We start from the raw sequence: 19,639 nt of genomic DNA, 5'->3' as shown, positions 1-19,639 counted from the left end.
TATAAAAATATAAGGGAGTACTGCACAGCATATAGGATAAACTTGAGAAATTTCTTTGTAAATAAATGCATCTTGTGACCATATTCTTAAGCAAAATAAATAACATAGCATGTAAATATCACATTGTCTTTCTGGTGTGAGAAACCAAAAGTGTAAGTGAACAACAAAATGTATAATAGGAAGAAATTGTTCACACGAATACCACATATCAGATACTTTGTTAATAATTTAAATGTTTTATACCAAAAAAGTTTTAGTTTTCTTAGGAGATTAATTAAGAGATAGAATAGCAATTAAAAATATATTCTTTTAAGATCATAATAACTGCATTTACCATTGTTTCTAATTATTTTGTAATTAAATTTTATTTTTCATAAAAGTGTTATGTTTACTGTATAGCTATCTACTTATGTTACATTAAAATAAAAAATAAAATAAAACAATAAATTTTCAAAATATCCTTTGGAGGCCGGGGATTTAGTTCAGCGATTTGGTGGCCTGCCTTGCAAGCACAAGGACTCAAGTTCAATCCCTGGTACCAAAAAAAACAAAAAACAAAAACAAAAACAAAATATCCTTTGGGATAAACTGACAGAGTAGTATATAAGTATAGTTGATCTTAGTAATTCAGAGCTATAAATATTAGCTTCTTTTATCTGTCCATTGACTGAAAGATAAAGTATACATTTAATTTGCATAAAATGTTCTCTATAAATAGGAATAGGTGCCATGAATTAGGAATTATGACTCAAATCAATGCCCAGATAACCTTCCCAAATCTGGATATATCGCTGATTAAATATTGTAAGTTCTCATCCATGAAATTATGCTACACTATATAAACATTCATGAGACTTTAAAAAATAATTATAAAAAAGTAATGATTTTAATTGCAATGGTGAACATTACATAGTGTTTATTGTGTGCCAAAATATTCTAAATACTGTAAATTTATTAATTTATTTAATTATTACAATAAATATAGAGTTAATATTCTCAATTTTACAGGCAAAATAGGCTCAAGTACAAAAATATTAACTTGTACAAGGTCACATGTTTATTATTAACACAGCCAAAACATGGTAGAGACATTTCTCATTTGAACAAATGACATTCCTGGGGCTAGGTCATTAAATGAATTGGTCATTAAATTAGGAATTATTTTTATTATGTACATTACAATATTCAGAAAAAAGAAACTCCAACTTGATGACTTTGCTTTTATTTGCATAATTCTTATACATATTACTCTAATGTATAATAGAACATAGAACTATGGTACTATACTGTGCTGTACTGTATAGTACAATCAAAAAAATTGTAGTATTGTATGGTAGAAGAATCTGTAGGCCAGCCTGTCCCTCACATTCCTGTGACATGTTCGCTGCATGTTGTAAGTCCAAATAGCATGCCTTGATCTTAAGTCTGCACAGCCAATAAACAGATCGGTCACCAAACTGGGACTATCTCTACACAAAACCTCTCTATGGTGTCAAGTACCATCTAGGAGTGCATTTCCTGTAGGAGAAGAAATCATAGCGGTCCATAGTACAGAATTGATAGGTGTGTGAGTGAGGAAACATATACACATACAGGGGAGAGGAAAATAGATATTGTGACTCACTAAAATAAAGAAATAATTTTTAATGACAAATTTCAGCTACTCTACTGTTTTTATTTACAGATATTTATTTTAACATTTTTCAGTATTGACTTTATATAGCATGCAGTTTGTTTAAATTTCTTTACATTTATCAGTCAAATTTGAAGTTTGTCTTTATTCCATATTTATATTTAAATTTTAAATATCTAATTTGTAAGGTGTCTATTGAGTGCTAATCAAAATATATCCTGCCAATTATAATTTAACTAGTATACAAATGCTCTTGCTATAGCTTCTGAGAGTCTTGCTGTTGTGTGTCAGAAGTCTCCAAAACAAACTGTCATACTTAAAACCAGATGTGGCTAGAAAAATCTTCTGAAACACCCAGTAAACTGCACCGCTCCACCCAGAAAAATCCTTTGAAAGATGACTTGAAAAGGAAATACAGAACATAGGGAAAAGTGCTTGACTTCTAAAATCTACTTCTACCTTGCACTATGTAAAAACTCTTCTAAAATCTACTTCTACCTTGCACTATGTAAAAACTCTTTAATTAACAGAAATTCATAGTGACTTTCCATCCAGAAATCCCTTAGTTTTGTCTATCTTCAGTGATCAACATCACATGGCAGTTGAAAGGTGTCAAAACACACTTAGAGACTGATTTTCAATTTTCAAGTATATACGGCTATTATGCATTGTGTAATTACCATATTATTTGGAGAAAGTTTAGATTTAATTTTGAGATTGTATTACCTTTCCTTTTCCAGACTTCTATTTTTCCATAAAGACATCATAATTTGGTTCTAAGATGAAATAAAATTTTGTATGAGCTGAATCCCTTTTTGAAAGATAAGAAAGTCCTTTGATAAACAGTTAGAGCTTTTGTCCTAAATTATTTTATTTCATAATGAATTTTTAGACGTAATTAATATTAAATAAATATTTTCTTTAATATATTCACTAAAAATGTAAAAAATGACTTGTATAAGAACAGTGTTAAAAAACTGTAAAAGTGGAAGCAAGACCTCATAAAACAGCAAAGTACTTCTGATTATAAGAGAGGTTTGGTAACAGTTACAATAATTGAACAATTTGAACTGGGAAACAGCATTTTAAAATTTATTTGTGCTATCCAATTCTCTCGGTAATACATTTTCTGTAATTTTTCAGCTTTTCCCTTCATAATCCTGATTATGATGGAAGATGTGTGCAATAGTGGAAACAAGCAGTCACAGAATCAAGGTCTCCATTCTCTGAATACCACTGAATATTTATCAAGCCTAGTTCTGCCATCGCTATGAAACTTCTAATAAGTCTCAGCATCTTAAGGTGTCCTCCCTTCATACAATCCTTTCAAAAGGATCCCTTTCAAAGTCTATTGACGAATGAAAGGATTGGAACTGTACAGTTAACTTTGCCTCATTCTCTGAGACTTTCAAAGCTTCTGTGATGATAGAGATATTGAGTGCACTAAGGTGCTGAGTGATTTTTATAGAAATAAAGAAAAGGACTTTAAATCTCCAACTCCCACCCTGCCTTTCAACTTCAACAGTTCTACTATTTATATATTTGAAAGCTTTATAAGATGAAAGTGGCAGATAATCAAATTAAAAAATCTTGGATTACTTAGATTACAAATCTTACATTCTGAATGAATGTAATGAATATAGATTCATTTTTTACTGTTATTAACTACTAAATCTAACAAAATATATGCTCTGTTAGAGTAATTATCCTTAGATCGTCCTTAAAATATAATCATCCTTAAAATTTGTAGGTTTACTTCTTAAAGAAAGAAGTGCTATAGATTGTCATAAAACTGTTTTCTATATAGAGATCACAATTTATTCCTAAAAATGTTTTCAAAGCTCCCTAGTTAAATAAACTTTCCAATAAAATTAAATATAGATGGATACAGTTGCTATTGGTGATTTTTTCTTATTTTTATGCAGAGTAAAAAAACAAAGTTCTTATTCAAAGCCTCGCCATTAGTAAAATGAAACAATTGCAACAGATTGAAATGTATTTTATGGAAGTTTTGTAAAAGAAAATAAAATGTAGCTTGGCATATCTGCAGAACAAATCTATTAAACTCAAGAGGGCACTTATCTTTTTTTCCCTAAGGCAGTACTTGCGGATAGTGAATAGAGTAGCATATAGCAATTACAGTCATATTAAAATGACAAAATTGAGCTTCTAAAAGGGTGAGAGGACTAGGATATGAAAGAAAAGAAGATTGGAGAGAGACACACAAAGCAAAGCAATTAACTACTCAGCCTGAACACAGGAAAATTTAAAGCTGCATTGAAGAAGTTGGATATAGGTTTTAGCATCATTTATGGCAGGTATTTTGGGAATAGCAAGATTATTATTTTAATATAACCATGGTATGAATAATAAGATTATTCAAATAAAGATATATCTGTGAGATTTAATTATTTAATAAAGGCTTCAAATGTTTTCTGAATAGGTTTTCTTTACACAGTTTCAGAATTGTAGAATTGCATGGCCTGAATGTATATGTTCCCCAAAATGTGTGTGCTTAGTCCTAAACCCCAAGGTGATAGTATTAGCAAGCTGAACTTTGGGAAGTGATTGGATCATGATGTTGAGGTTGTTGTGAATAAAATTAGTGCCCTTATAAAAGTGGCCAGGCAAGTATGCTCACTTTTTCTGCCAAATGAGGTTACAGTGAAAAGATGGACATCAAGGAAGTCGCCCTCACCTGACGTGGAGCCTGTTCTTTGATGTTACACTTTACAACCTCAAAATTATGAGGGAGACTCTGCTGGGTATCTTTCCAAAAGAACTAAAAGAATCATATCACAGAGAAGTATGTGCACCCATGTTTATAGCGGCACAGTTTGTAATAGCTAAATCTTGGAAACAGCCCATTTGCCCATCCGTTGGAAACTGGATAAAGAAGATGTGGTTTTTCTATAAAATGGAATATTATTCAGCCATGAGGAATGAGAAAATAGATTCATTCATAGGAAAATGGACACATATTGAAGATATACTAAGTGAAATAAATAAGTCACACATGTGTAAATACCGAATAGTTTCCCTGGTGTAAATAATCTGCAATAATACATAAGATCCTAATAAGATTACTGACATATGGGAAGAAAGGAGCTAAAGGTGTAGGGAAAGTGGGAAGGGTAGGGGAAAGGTAATAAGGGAAAAGAAAAAAAATATGAGAAAATGGAAAAATGGAAATAAAATGTTTGTAAATGGGGAAGGTAGGAGGATTTGAAGGGAGGGCAGGGATAAGGGGAAAAAATGAGAACCAAGACCTGTCATGTAAAGGTACAAGATCCCAGTAATGAATGTAACTGTACTGTATCCGTAGAATGTACCAATAAACTCAATTAAAGCCGAAAAAAATTATGAGGGAGAAATGTCTGTTGTTTATCAATAATCCTGTTTGTGAGGATTTTGTATAGAGGCCTGAACAAACTGAGACACAAGGAAAATGATGAAAAGGTGGTACAAACAACTGCGGTATTCCCTGATCCAGACTGGATGTTATTATCTCCCACGGGTGAGCATGTGTAGGCTTGGTTCTCACCGTGGTGGTTTGGAGGTGTTAGGGCCTTTCAGAGGTGAAGCACAGAGGGCGGTCAGTCTGAGGAGCATACATGTGTGTAAACAGCCTTCTGAAAGTGAAATTCATTTGAATCTTTTAACTCAGATGGAGTTGCTTTCCTAGTTATATCAGATTACCTGTAAAGTGTTTTTTACATCTTTGATGCCACATCAAAATTCCAGAATCAGAAACTGTCCACATGAAATTCAGAATCTGTGTTTTAGAGGAATGAGTCAGTGAATCTAAAATAAATTTATGCTCAAGAACCACTGCTCTAGGGAACTGCATTCTTTCACATAATCTTACACTAAAGTTTATCGAAGTTGTATTATTAGAATTTAATTTATATTATTTGTGTATATTTGAGCTTTCATATATAGATTTTCAAAGCAATGTTTCTGTTTGACTATAAAAGTGACCATTTATATAGTGCAATTAGGTTTCAATGGGTATATGGAACGGTACACAAATGGATCATTTATTATATCGCTACATTCACATGGAAATCTTTCTCAGTGCAAATGGAGGTAGTCTATGATGTTACGAGGTTTCATAAACATGGACTTTTTAACGAATTTATAGCAGAAGCTTAGAATTTGTATTTCTACGTTGAGACATGCAAATGCAAATATGATCAAATTACCATTTATGACAATTTCATGATAGTAAATTTTATAGATGTGAACATAATTAAAATATATTCTCCCTTAATAGGCTTAGCAGATTTCTGTAGTCTGGAAAAATTTCAAGGACAGTTTATGACAGACAATTCCATATTTGCTCAGAATCTACACCTACTTAGTACCACATGCAAATTTTGTGACTTCGTGCCAAATCATACAGAGTTTTCTTAGATAATCAAGCTTTAAAAGGTCAACTTTAAATGCATTCCACAACCTTGGGGAGGTTCAGTATAAAATAAATTATCAGTAATTTATGAGCATATAATTTGAACAATATTAGAAAATTCTTTGTGAATGAGGTGGACAATGAAAAAACCGTTCCAGATTTTCTAACACCTCCTACTGCAACTCTTTTATAAAGCAAATACTTGTGAATTATTTATCATACATTAAATCTATCTCATTCTCTATGTCTGGACTAATGATTTGCTATAAAAAAAAAACTTTCAATTAAAAGTACAAAATCGCCTTTAGCTCATTGGTTCTAGTGTCTACCTCACAAGCACAAGGACCTGAGTTCAATCCCTGGTACAAAAAGAAAAAAAGAAAGAAAGGACAAAACTATTTCAATTTAACTCAAAAAACAACAAAACATCTGCAACAGAATTGACTGTACTGACTATTAAATATGAGATTTAAGGAGCAGAGCAATGAAATTAAAATTTACAAATTTGTAATCAAAATATTGCCTCATAAGCCCTGAAAAATTATGGATTCTCTTCCTTTTATTATTTATTTATTCATTCATTCATTCATTTTGAAGCAGAATCACACTATGTATGTAGTTCAAGCTGGCCTTAAACTCGCCATGTAAATCAGGCTAACCTCAAACTCATAGTGATCATCCTGCCTCAGCTTCCCAAGTACTAGGATTACAGGTATGCATCACGATGCCCGACTTGATTCTGTTCTTCTGTAAATTTACTTTTAAAAATAATCAAAAATTTTATTATTCTTCTTTCATAGTGTGTACTGAAATGTGGGAAAAACAATTAATTTTATTATCACATTTCCACTAAAACAGATATGTTGTTAGAATAATTTTAATGGTAGTCAAGTGTTCATGAGACACACTTTTAAAAATGTTAATCTTCTGCATAATTATCCTTGAAAATATTAAGCAGAGTTTCCATAGTTATTGATATTTAAAAATGTTATTTCACCTTTCCAAAGACAGAACCCACTGGGGAAAGTATATATTATATTTCTATTTAATCACTTTACTCTGTGCTATCAGACCACAATATACCTAAATTGGAAAGTGGTGGCATAAGAAGCAGCAACACAATGGCTGTTGAATCCTTTCTATTTCTTTTCTTTCATGATCTTTTAATCTTTTGCTATAGGAATGTTTCATGTGCTGATGGTAGCTAAGATTAAGAGGTATTTACTTTTAAGACTGCATTGATTTTCTCACATCTGTTTTATGTTTCACAAAAACTACAGCAATAATTTGTTAGCAAGAGAGCCTTGGTAAAATTTATAGTAAAAACTGTTGAACTAAAAAAAAAAAAAAAAAAGCTTGTAGTTCATATCAGTACTTACAATGGTTCCTGAACTCTATCAGAAACACAATAAAAACTTTTAAATGAAAAAAATGATGAAATATGTCACTTTTTCTTAAAAGAAGATTATATATATATATATATATGTTGGCTAACATTAACAATGTGAAAATAAGACTTTAAAAAATGAAGAGACTTCCTTTACAACTTTTTAAACCAAATGAGTGTAAATGTTATACATATTTTATTCCATGCATTTACAAGGTGTCCTCTGATTTTATTCAAAGATCAAACAGGGCAACTCATAAAGGATCTCATGACCATCTGATCTCACCTTTGCTTCTAAGGATGGCCATGCACTTTGATTTGGATGATCACTCCTTTTATGATTAATCTCAATAAGGTGCCCTCCAAAGAAACATAACATTAATTTTGGTCGGCATATTGCTCATTCTTACTGACCCAGAAGAGGAAGAAAAACTGCTTAATAACTTTAGAAAAAATGGAACTCTGCCTTGCTAAAATGATAGGCTCATAGACTAGGTAGGCCTTTTGTATTCAGTATTTCACATATTGTTTTGGTGATTGTTTCAGATTGTTTAGAATGATTTTTACCTGTTTCCTTTCATATTTAGTTTTCTAGAAATGTTTACAGTGAAGATATGTGAAATTATGTGATGATCATATGTTCTCTTTACTAACTATAAATCCCATAAGTATATTGATTATCTAGTATTAAACCTAAGCTTGTGTTTCTAGGATAAAATTTCCACCATTTAATTATTTTTTGATATGACGCGTTAAATTATCCACTATTGTATTTGTAAGTTTCATATACATGCTTGTTGGAGAGATAAATTGTGATTTCTTTTCCTATGGTTTTCTTCGAAGTCATTGTTATCAAACCTTCATTGGTTCAACACATGGAATGGAAAGTGTGTCCTTTAGGCATTTGTTATGGTTCTGATGTAAAATGACTTCCTAGCATGAAGTGTTTGGAAGATGGTTGGATTATGGGCCGGGGGGCTGGCTTGCTATTAGGAGGTGGGGTCTGGTCTGAGGATATGGGTTGCTGGGAATGTGGCCTGTGAAGATCTAACTTCCCTCCTCCGCTGCTGCTCCCTTTACTCTCTGCTTCCTGCCTGCCAGGCCATTATCTGCTCTCCTCCTCCACACCTTTCTGCTTTGCAGCCACCTGACTATGAAGTGAAACATGAGCCAAAATGCACTTCTCTGTTTTGAGTGTTGGGAGTGCTGTCTCAGCAAAGAGAAAGTGATAAGACGGCACTTTTTTTCATTAAATTGAATATTTCTTCCTAAAATATTTGACAAATTTGAGGGTAGCTAAGCATTTTTGTCATAAATTTTGTTTGACACTTTGATCACCTGACAATTGACTTTCCCTCTGGATATTGGTAATATTATAAATTCACATTTTCTTTGATTACTCTTGTTATATGTTTCTCAATTTGATTAATTTTCTCAAATTAAAACTATATCATTGCCATTAAGATCTCTACTATTTAAACTTTTAGACAAATAATATTCAATAAGAAATTAGCCATAATAGATTTTAGCAAAATGCTATCATATGCTCTACAATAAATAAAGGTTTTACTGTGGTAATACTGACATAGAAAAATAGATATTAACTTGTAACCTTATATTTCTCTGCATTACTTTTCTGTTATGTAAATATTATGATTAAAAAATAAAACTACTTAACAATTTTCATTAGGATAATTTATAAAAATAAGATATTTCCTTTGTGTACCTTAGCAGAACAATGCACATCACTCTTTAAAGTATTAAATTTTCTAACTTATTTGATGTTTATTTTTAAGATTTTTTAAAACATAAATGTAATAGGAGTAATTAAGCAGATATTAAATACATTTGATTTTAGAATGTATTTATTTTTTCATGATATATTTACTCTTTTACGTATATTCTTTTATTCATTTATTTATTTATTTATTTATTTATTGGTACCAGGTATCAAACTTGGGACCTTGTACTTTCAAGGCTAGCAGGAGAACCACTGAGCTAAATGCCCTAATTTATTATTTTAAACAAATGCTCCTCTAAACGGTCTTCCATGTTTAGAACATCAGTCTTCTTGGGTTTGTTTTCTCATTATTTAAGGTATTTGTAGACCTAAAAAGCTTCAAAAATAAAGTTCACTCTGCCTTGCTGCTCTGTTCTCATAAAACCCATGTTAGGCTGATTACTAGTGTCAGTACAATAAAACATCAGTAAATATCTTCTCAACCAAAGTGCTTGAATATAATACCTTGTGTTTTACTTGAGTTTCCAACTATCTAAAAATGTGTATCATTTACATATCAAGCTTGTTTTGCAGAGCAGATGTGTGTCAATCATGCTCATGATACTATAATTTTTATAAATTCATCAAATAGACTTTATGTCCAAAATGTCCATCATCTTTAAATACTCTGAAGCCTGTTGTTTGTTATCATGTTAAACATTTCTTCTCAGAGAAAATGGTTGTGAAGCTCAGAGATAATTTGGTCTTATAAAAGAAAATTGAATTCCAAATGAAGAATATTTTTGGCAAATAGAAAAAGTCCATTAACTTTGTTGGTGACATTTTTCTTTCAATTCTAAAGTAGTAGTAGTTTGGAATACAAGGCAGTTTGTTCAGCTAGTGAATTTTTGGCATCACAGGCCACAACAGAAAAAACTCTGCACAGTTACTGCAAAATTTCCTCCGCTTCTTGTGGCATTTTCAAAGATCCTCAAGCCACCTTAGTTCACTACTAGGTTGTGGGTGCTATTTGGCCCAGTCTTTGTTCTAAGCAATCAATATAACTAGGAAAGATTTCATATCCAAAATCTCAGCTAAGTGAAACTGCAATCATATGATTTTTCGAGCACAGAACAAATTGAAAAGGTTATAATGAGATAGGGACAAATTATAGCAGGCCTATACCAACTTGAAGACACTGGTAACTGCACATAATCCTAGACATAGAAAAGATAATAGCGAGAGGAATAAACAATTGCATAAAAGGAATCCACCTACCTTGAAAAATAGGTATCTATATTAATAAAAATAAGAAAATATGAAACTATGATTTCGATATAATTTAGCAAAATAGAAAGACAATTAATTTAATTATTATATTACATATTCACATATTCACTGGAAGTCTGGTGATATCACTGGATAGTCCAATAAATATATAATCTACATGTGTATACATATTCATTTAATACATTTTATTATACGAAATAGTATATTTCTTCTCTTAATTTTAATAAAATTAATAATTATGTACTTATATTTTCACATTTGAATTGATATAAGATCTAAAAACAAAATTTATCTGTATTTGAGTGTATACATTATCAATAATTTTTTCCATATTCTGCTACTTCAATAAACTTTAAAAGTAAAGCAAAACTAATTTTGTCATTTTAAGTAAATTCAAGTATTCTTATATTTGTGTTCAATGAATGATTTCTCTTTTTACAATTTGAATTTATGAAATTAAATAGGATAAAGTTTAGATAATATTTTCACAATTTTACGATGATTTTCACAATCCTACAATTTGTGTAAATAAAATTTACATTTTAAATTTTTGAAATTTAATTGTCTTTTTAAATACTTTTGTATAAGTAGCACAATTAAATTATTAACATTCAAAGTCCAGTAAGCAGTCAATGTAATTTTTTCTACATTTCAAGTGACACTAGCACTATACACAGAAAAATTTAAAAATGAAGTAATACTGCAAAATGTTCAGTAGTAGCAAATCACAGATTTTGCTGTATTATACTAGCTCATATTATTCTCAAACATCTAATTAGAACTAAAATCAACAACAAAATCAACATAAGATACTAATGGGAAATAATGCTAAATTGTAAAGAGAATCTGAGGTGAGGACTCTGCAAATCAATAAATGTATAATTCTGTAACAAATGTTTCCAGTGTTCCAATCTTCCCTGTTATATTAATTCTTTGTCTCTAACATTGCAAGTAGCACTGCCCACAATTTAGCCATGTAGGTGCGGTACACTTTCATTTAAAAAATATAAATAAGACAAACCACATAGAGATTTTACTTGGGTCCCAAGTGATTTTAGTCACCATGAAACTCATCAAGATAAAATTCATTATTAGACTTAGCAGCACTGATATGCCAAAGTTTGCAGCCATGCTACCCTAAATGCACCAATCTTGTTTGATATACTGAAATAGAATTTCAAGGCTTTGTATATTTTAATGATTTCACATAAAATTTAGTTTACCATCAGGGCTTTTCTTTGGCTTTGGAGCAAGGAGAAAGTGGTACTTAAGATTGTTCAAAAGCAATTTTCCTTTTTCCTGCTTAAGTAGTAGTATTCTCCTCACACCTTTGGGTAAGGCTATATGTCTTGCTGTGGTTAATGAACTAAGAGCAGAATTCATGGGTAACTTTCAAGTGCAAATATCTGCATGTCAATGTGCAATCATCTGATCCCTTTTCCTTACAATGTTGACTGCTATTCTAGATGCTAGATGTAACATCAGCTTTATTCCAGATTAAGATGGAACTAGACAATTCACGAGGACATGCCATCTAAATAATAAATAATCTTGTTATTTCAAATCATTTCAGAATAGCTTAGTTTATTCTGACTGAAACAAGAGATTTTCTGATAAATCGTTGGAATTTTGTTTGTATAAAAGGTTTTTATGAACATATGAAATGTAATCATATGCTCACTGTCACTGATTGACAGTTATGTCAAATAAAACAAGGTTTAAAATCATATTTGTACATATATGTGTAAATATTTTTCAAGAGAGATTTGGATATTTTCATTATATGTATGAAAGCACACAGTAAGCGTCCATTTCCCAATTTCAGGTCACCTTGGTTTTTGTGTATGTGTTTGTGTGCATAGTTATATTTCCTTAAAAGGCAAAATACCAGGAGTAGAATTTATTTGTATCTATATGGGACATTTAAAAGCTGGTCATTTTCTCATATATGAAAGTATGTATGAGAGCAATTTTATTCCTTTAACTTGTGACCTCTCAAAATGCTAACTATAGCCAGAATAAAGAATAAGAGATGGAAAAAATAAAAACAATTGTATGCTGAAGTCCAAGTTAAAGATTGCAGGCTACCATGTCCATTTTGAACCATGGATAATCTAATAAGTATCTCCATGAGTTCCTGTGATTCCTGAAGTTTATGCATGTGTTTTTTATAGTATCAATCAAAAGTGCTTCTTAAAATGCTATTTGCTAATTTTACTGATTAAACATCTTACCAGTGACACTTTCTCATCTGTCTCAGATTTTATATTATTTCTGTAGCAGCAGAACTTAAGACAGTTTAGTGACCAAGAACCTGAATTTTGTGTGACACAGATAAGACCCTGAGGCCAAGTTCCTCAAACACATTTACTGTTCAACCTGAGGATCATGAAAGGACTTTCTTAGCCCTATTTTGTCTGAAATTGGAATTTAAAAGTAATATTTATACTGTAAATGTTTTCATGATTTGAAGAGATGAATGACAATGATACAAAATTCCTAACAATTACTTAAAAGTTTAAATGACCAACAGGAAAGAGAGTAGCCATTTATCTTACATATTTTATATGTTCATAGACAACTAGAAAATTACCTATCTTAAAAGTAGTTAAAATGATATTACAAATAATACAAATGTGAAGCTCCTAACAAAAGAGGTTTAGATATTATTATAGTTTCTTTCCACATTGGCCAAGTAGAATACATTTAAAAATGAGAATATATACACTATCAGTTTTTCAATGTGCCAAGTGGTGTTAAGTTTAACTTTTTAGGTTTGTATGTAGAGTCTTGCCGTGGTAGTACTATTTCATATGTTCAAGTCATCTTTTGCAATAATGTGATCAAATTAACAATCAAGTATTTATTAAGAGCTTACTCTTTTTTCCAGAAATTTTCAATGTGAATAATGTATAATTGTGTGAAGTATGTAATTTCTCCACATCACTTTCTTTGCATCAAATATCAATTTCTTTATATACAAATGTACATAGAATGTCAGTTCAGAGGTAAAGAGCTCTATGATACTTTAAGAAACAAGTAGTTACAGAGCATCTTCAACGATCAAATAAATGAATCAAATAAATCAAAATAAAATAAATAAATCAAATTAATGTTACCTGGCTCCATAATAAAGGCTTTTTATATAGATGTTATCTATGTACTTACATAATTATGTACTGGGGTGTGTGTGTACTATATAATCTGTAGCACAGATATAAAAGAGAGATGACAGTGCAAAAACAGCGTGATCATAACAAGTCAATTGTAATTTTGAAATGGATTCTTTGGATCCATCGAAGTCTGAAGCTAACATCTCTATTAGGCAAAGTTTAATAGTACTTTTGTCAGATAATTTTATAAGTTTTATTAGACTGTATTCCCTTGTACATTTTTTTTAAAAATCATTTCTCATAAAGTTTATCTTGCTTATTTCACCAATATCTTGATCATTGTAGCAGTATAAATTGACAAGCCTAAATACTGTGGAAAAGGCATGATCACTTCTGCTGGTGCCACATGCTAAACTGAACACTGCGAAGGCAAAGCCAACTTTATCAGGAAATTGGATTTCACTAAGATACATACTTTTTTGTTTCATTTTGCATCCTTTGACCTGTTAATGTTTGGATACTTACAGACCAAAGCGTATCTAAGAGTTTCTGATTTTTCTTCATGGTTAAGAAATTCTTTTGGAATTTACTTTCTGCCACCTAGATTTACTTTGATATACTGAAAATGCAACGTTTCCAAGATGCTTCAGGTAAAATAATGTCATGAATTCATCGAATAACCAAATCTCAAAAGTTTTCAGACCACTCCCCTTTCTTTAAATTTTGTATGAAGCAACAAACTTGACCCTGCAAGAACACTAATAAACTCTTTGTTCAAACTCCAATCCTAACCCACTCTGTGCTCCAGTACAGCAGGAGCTGTTAGAAAGAATAAGGCACATGTGAACCTTTAGATGTATAAAGATGTAAATGAAGAACCTCCAGCATGATTAAAGTTTATACCACTTCTGTTAAGTCTCTTATATTAGTTAATAGCTTCATTATAACCTCAAGCTAAAACTTAAGGATCATATTGAACAATTTATTCTCTTTTCACCCACATAATAGCAGTTAACTACTTCAGCAGTTTTCAAAGTTGCCCTGACCCTAGTCAAGCCCAGTTCCATTTTCCTAGTTATAGTTTTACTGTCTGTTATCTATGGTCTTTGGTTACTGTAATCTACCCCCAGGAAATAACATTCCCATCAATGTTTTACTCTGATACCGGAGTTATTTTTCTGAAGGGAAGACAAAGTTTTTCAACCTTTTGCTCACACACACACACACACACACACACACACACACACACACACACACACACACACACACACACACACAAAAAAAATTGTGTTAACTCTCAGCTTCCTATCTACAAAATAAAATATAGATCGTCTCTGATTTGCAGTGGGTCTACTGACGACTGTTCATCTTTGTGATGGATGAAAAGCCATACAAATTCAGTAGAAGCCATCTTTCAAATTTGAATTTTGATATTTCTCTATGCCAGAATGATGAAGCTTGACACACTCATATGAAGCTGGGAAATGTCATGGAGCTAAAGCTCTCAGTCAATCGTATCATCGTGAGACCGAGCAAACAACACTCTACTCTTAGTTCTGTGCAACTAAGCTCTGATGTTTGGTAGGTTAACTGTACTAAATGCATTTTCAACATCACACACAACATATTGTAAATGGAGACACATTGTAAAAATTTCACATTGGCATTCATGCTACTTTCAGCTCTATCTTCCTTCATGTTTATGTATAGCATGTTTTTGTATGTCTGTTTTGTCCTTTAATCATGCTGCTCCTCAAAAATCCTATAATGCCTCTGAGCTTCTATCGAGGAATAACTGTCTTAACTTGGATAAATCCTAGTCATCTTTAAAAACTGGTTTAAATATTAATCCCTAAAACTTGCCCTACTTTTAAGAATCTATTATCTTTTACAGTTACCTGAGCTTAATATTTTATTTTTAACCCCTGTATCTTCAACTAGATCTTTTGTTGCATAACATGTCCTTGGATTCAACTAATCAGTTGAAAACAGAAAAAAGTGCATATAGTTTGCTTAGTTAAGGATCTAATTCATCAAAATTTCTAACTAAATAATCCGTCAGACTTTTCCCATGATAAATATTTACCATAAATTCATAATTTCTAGTTTTGAGTACATAAAATTCAACATTATTATATTATTTAAATATTGAGGTTAATGAATCAGGGAGTAAATGTAATCTCATGAAGTCTGAGAAGGTTCCATGCGCAATCTCACATGTTTTCACAGCACAACTAATTTAAATGCAATAAAAATGCCTCATTGGTTGTTTACAAGCTACTGGGGACTTGAATTCCTTCATCCAGAGCCACTAGAGACTCTAGAAAAAGCACTAGAATAAACAATTTAATGAATAAATAATTAACACACAATTAAAAAGTTATTAAAACAGACCTGCATTAGCTATCTATGTATTGAAGGTCTCCTAGGTCTCCCCTAGATTAGCACTTAATAGTTTTATCTCTATCATTAATCTTGGTTAATGGCCTTTTTAGTTTTAAGTAAGAGACCTTTTCTATTATTCCTCCTCAAATCGAAGGTATGTAATGTCATACCATTTAAATTGCTTCATTTAGTGCATAGCTTCTACAGTCTAATAGCTGAATTGATGAAATGCTACCAATCATTTGAATCATTAGAAGTACAGTATTCTCATAATACATCTCACAACTGGCCCTTGGGCTGTAATGATCTTATTCTTCCAGAAAACCTAGAAAATAATAAATTAGATGATGATTCTCAACACCGAACGCTTTAATTTATTAAGTAACAGTCCACTGAAATAGTTTTTAGGGTCTTTTCTTTTAACTAGGCTTCAACTATGCCACAATAATAAATTTAGGAATACCCCAAGTACCGTCTTAAATTCCAACAACAGTATCTTTGGTCATTAAGATCTCTCCCTCGTGATGTTTCAGAAAAACTATTTTAATTATATATTTGAATATATAAAACTATTAACTATTTTAATTATATATTTTAAACACATAAAATGAGTGAAGAAAAGAAACATATGGTGCCAATTTTTAGATATAATTTTAATTCATTTGTAGCAATGTCTTTGATACATTACAGTTCATATCTATTTTTGATGCTAACAGTTATTTTTGACATTTTAAATTTAAAATATATATGAATAATAACAGAGAAGTATTACTTAAATGCCTCTACTTTTTTTTCATTAATTTTGATATAACCTTTGATTCCTGACTTCGGACATGTACATTCATTAATGAGGAACAAAAGTTTCAGCTAAATGTAGAAGGAAAAGGGAAATCTTTAGTGAGTATTGAATACAGAGAAAATAGGAATAGCAGGATATAGGGAAAAAGAAACCAAGAAATAAGATAATGCTGTGAAAGGACAAAAGGAGTAATGTACATAATGTAAAAAAAACTTTAGAGAATAAAAATATCGAAATTCATTTTTCCTTTTCCATATTTTGTTATATATGTTTTTGATACACAATACATTTACCATAGAGAAAAATACATATACTATCACATCTTTATAATTTGAGTGCTAAAGCTTTTATTGTTTTCCTAGATTTTCTTCTAGCAAAGCTTTGTATCTCTCAAAAATACCTATGTGTAAAGGAAAATATAAAGGAAAGGAAAAGAGCTGCTAAGATCTGATACCTGCAGCCTTTGGCACTTGTATAAATATTGGGTGTATGATTACTACATACGGTATGCACTTAGCAAACAGCAATGTATAATAAATAAAAAGTGTCTTGTTAGGAGAAAGAAAATTACTTCTGGATTAAAATAATTACGTGAAATTCTAGTGCTGTTACTAATAGCAGTGAGACCCTAGTAAAACACTAAAATTCTATATTATTTATACCTATGAAAAAGACAGAAAACAGTATAACTCATAGATATATTGTGATGGTTAAATGAAATTCTAAAGTCTATGAGATCAGCAGAATATTTCCTGGTGCTTTTTTTTTAAATCAAAGAATACATAGTTCTTTTAATAATTCTTAAAAGAAAGAAATCAAGCCAATATTTGTTAATTTTGAGATTACCAGTTAACTTATTTATGTTACTCATAAAAATTACCTATATATTTATAGTGGTTTATTGAGCTATACAAAAGGTAGCTGCTTACAGCTGTCAATTAAACAATAAATATAAAATTATAACTCCTGCAGAAATATTTGTCTACAAAATGAATTATATACCTGACATTATTTCTTTGATAACTGCTTAGTTTTGGAAAAGTTTGAGTATTTAAGCATATTCTAACTTGTCTATGACAATTTAGGGATTTAGGGTAGTGAAAGATTATAGTGAGGCAGATAAGCCATTCACATCCTACTAAGTTAGGTCTGTAGATAAAATAGGGTATCAAAACTGATGGGGACAATTAGGCAAATAGATTCAGCTCTAATGAAGTACATAAGGAGAGAAAGCAAAAATCCAAATTTCAAAACTTCAAAAATCAGAAACATAGTTTGATATTGTTTCAACTTGGTCTGGAAAATAAGACCACTGAGCCTCTTGATCACACCAGCATTGTGCCCTGAGACACTTGCAAGTATTAGTGAAAGGATGCCTGAGCACACTCACTTTGCTGAGGTTGGAAGGCAAGGAGCAAAATCCAGGGTTTAAAGGAAGTGAAACTGCCTAGATTAGCACTGGCGAGTAGAAAGCTACACCAAAAGACACTTGAAAACATAGTATGGTGTCTATAGATTTTGACTTTAGCCCAAGGAAAGAAGGAATTATGAAGTTGAAACCGTCGGAACTTGTGTAAATTCGGGAAATGCTCAAGTTTACAATAATTACAAAAAATACATTTCAAACCCAACATCTAATGAAGATCCCAAGTGATAACTTTAGGAATATAAATCAACTGAACTCCTATCTGGACCCACACCAATGTAGAATAGCAAGATGTCAAAATATTACAATGAGCAAAATATGCCAGGAAGAAAGAAAATATGATTTTTGTTCCTATGAAGTTTTAGGGCTGTTCAATCTAGCATTTTTTCTTTGATAGAGATCAGATCAGTATGCCTGGGATGGGAGATAAATATATATTCACTGTGTTAAGCAATGAAGAAATGTTTTAGAGTTAGAGAAGTATTTCAGATTTTGATTGTTTTCACATATTATCTGTAATGTTTGAAATACATGAAAATATGAAGTGGATTGTTTGTAAACTTTCATGTATATATTAAATAATTAGTGAAACTACAGACAAATTTTGCCTACACACATTTCCATAGAGACAGTCTAATAGAATACAAAGTCTATTCTTTTGCACTTAAAAAGACCTAGGTCCATACCTTCCCACTCTCTTTGACTGTTGGAATAAACAATCATTAAAATAAATAATAATTAAAATTGTGTAAGTCTCAGCTTTTTCACCTATACCATTTCAATAAGTGTCTACTTCTGTATTTGCTTCATTTAAATTGCTGAAATAAACATCGAGTACACTAACTTAGGCTCCATACAAAACACTACCAATTCTTGTCCAACAACCCGGGTTATGGTTCAACCTCAAGCTTCAGAAAAAAGTTTTATGTGATGGGATAGAGATTAATTCATTTTATTTCTTGGGAGAGAAACAATGAAATTGGGAGATAATGGTATCAGGTCTCATAATTTCATACTTTCAAAAGGAGCAGAAAAAACAAAGGATACTAAGACTTTTTAAAAAATCTGTTTTGACTTCTCAATCATGGAGTAAATGAAGAGATTTAACATATATTCTATTACTGGATTGGTGCACCTCACTTTTAAAGAAATTCAGGACCAGAAGGGAAAATGGGAAGGAACTGGCTTGTCTGACTTGACTGAGTTCAGGCATTCAAAGAGAGGAATAAAATAAACCAGTAAATAAAAAGTGCATGCTTTTAGTTTGCCAGCTCAAGAAAGCAGAAAGGACTGTTAGTAAAGTACAATCAATGAATAAAATTTTCAAATTTCCTTGGAAGAGCTCATGAGCAAACTGTGGTAGAAATCTGTGAAGAGCTATTCCGGAAAAAAAGAAAGAAAGAAAAGAACTATCAGAGTGCCTAATTAGCTGTGCAGTATTACCTCTCTCTCTCTCTCTCTCTCTCTCTCTCTCT

Source organism: Fukomys damarensis, unplaced genomic scaffold (assembly GCF_012274545.1).
Source record: "Fukomys damarensis isolate Sample0158 unplaced genomic scaffold, DMR_v1.0_HiC HiC_scaffold_24, whole genome shotgun sequence".
NCBI classification, from domain to species: domain Eukaryota; kingdom Metazoa; phylum Chordata; class Mammalia; order Rodentia; family Bathyergidae; genus Fukomys; species Fukomys damarensis.
The sequence above is the reverse complement of the archived record's forward strand: the minus strand, read 5'-3'. Positions refer to the sequence as shown.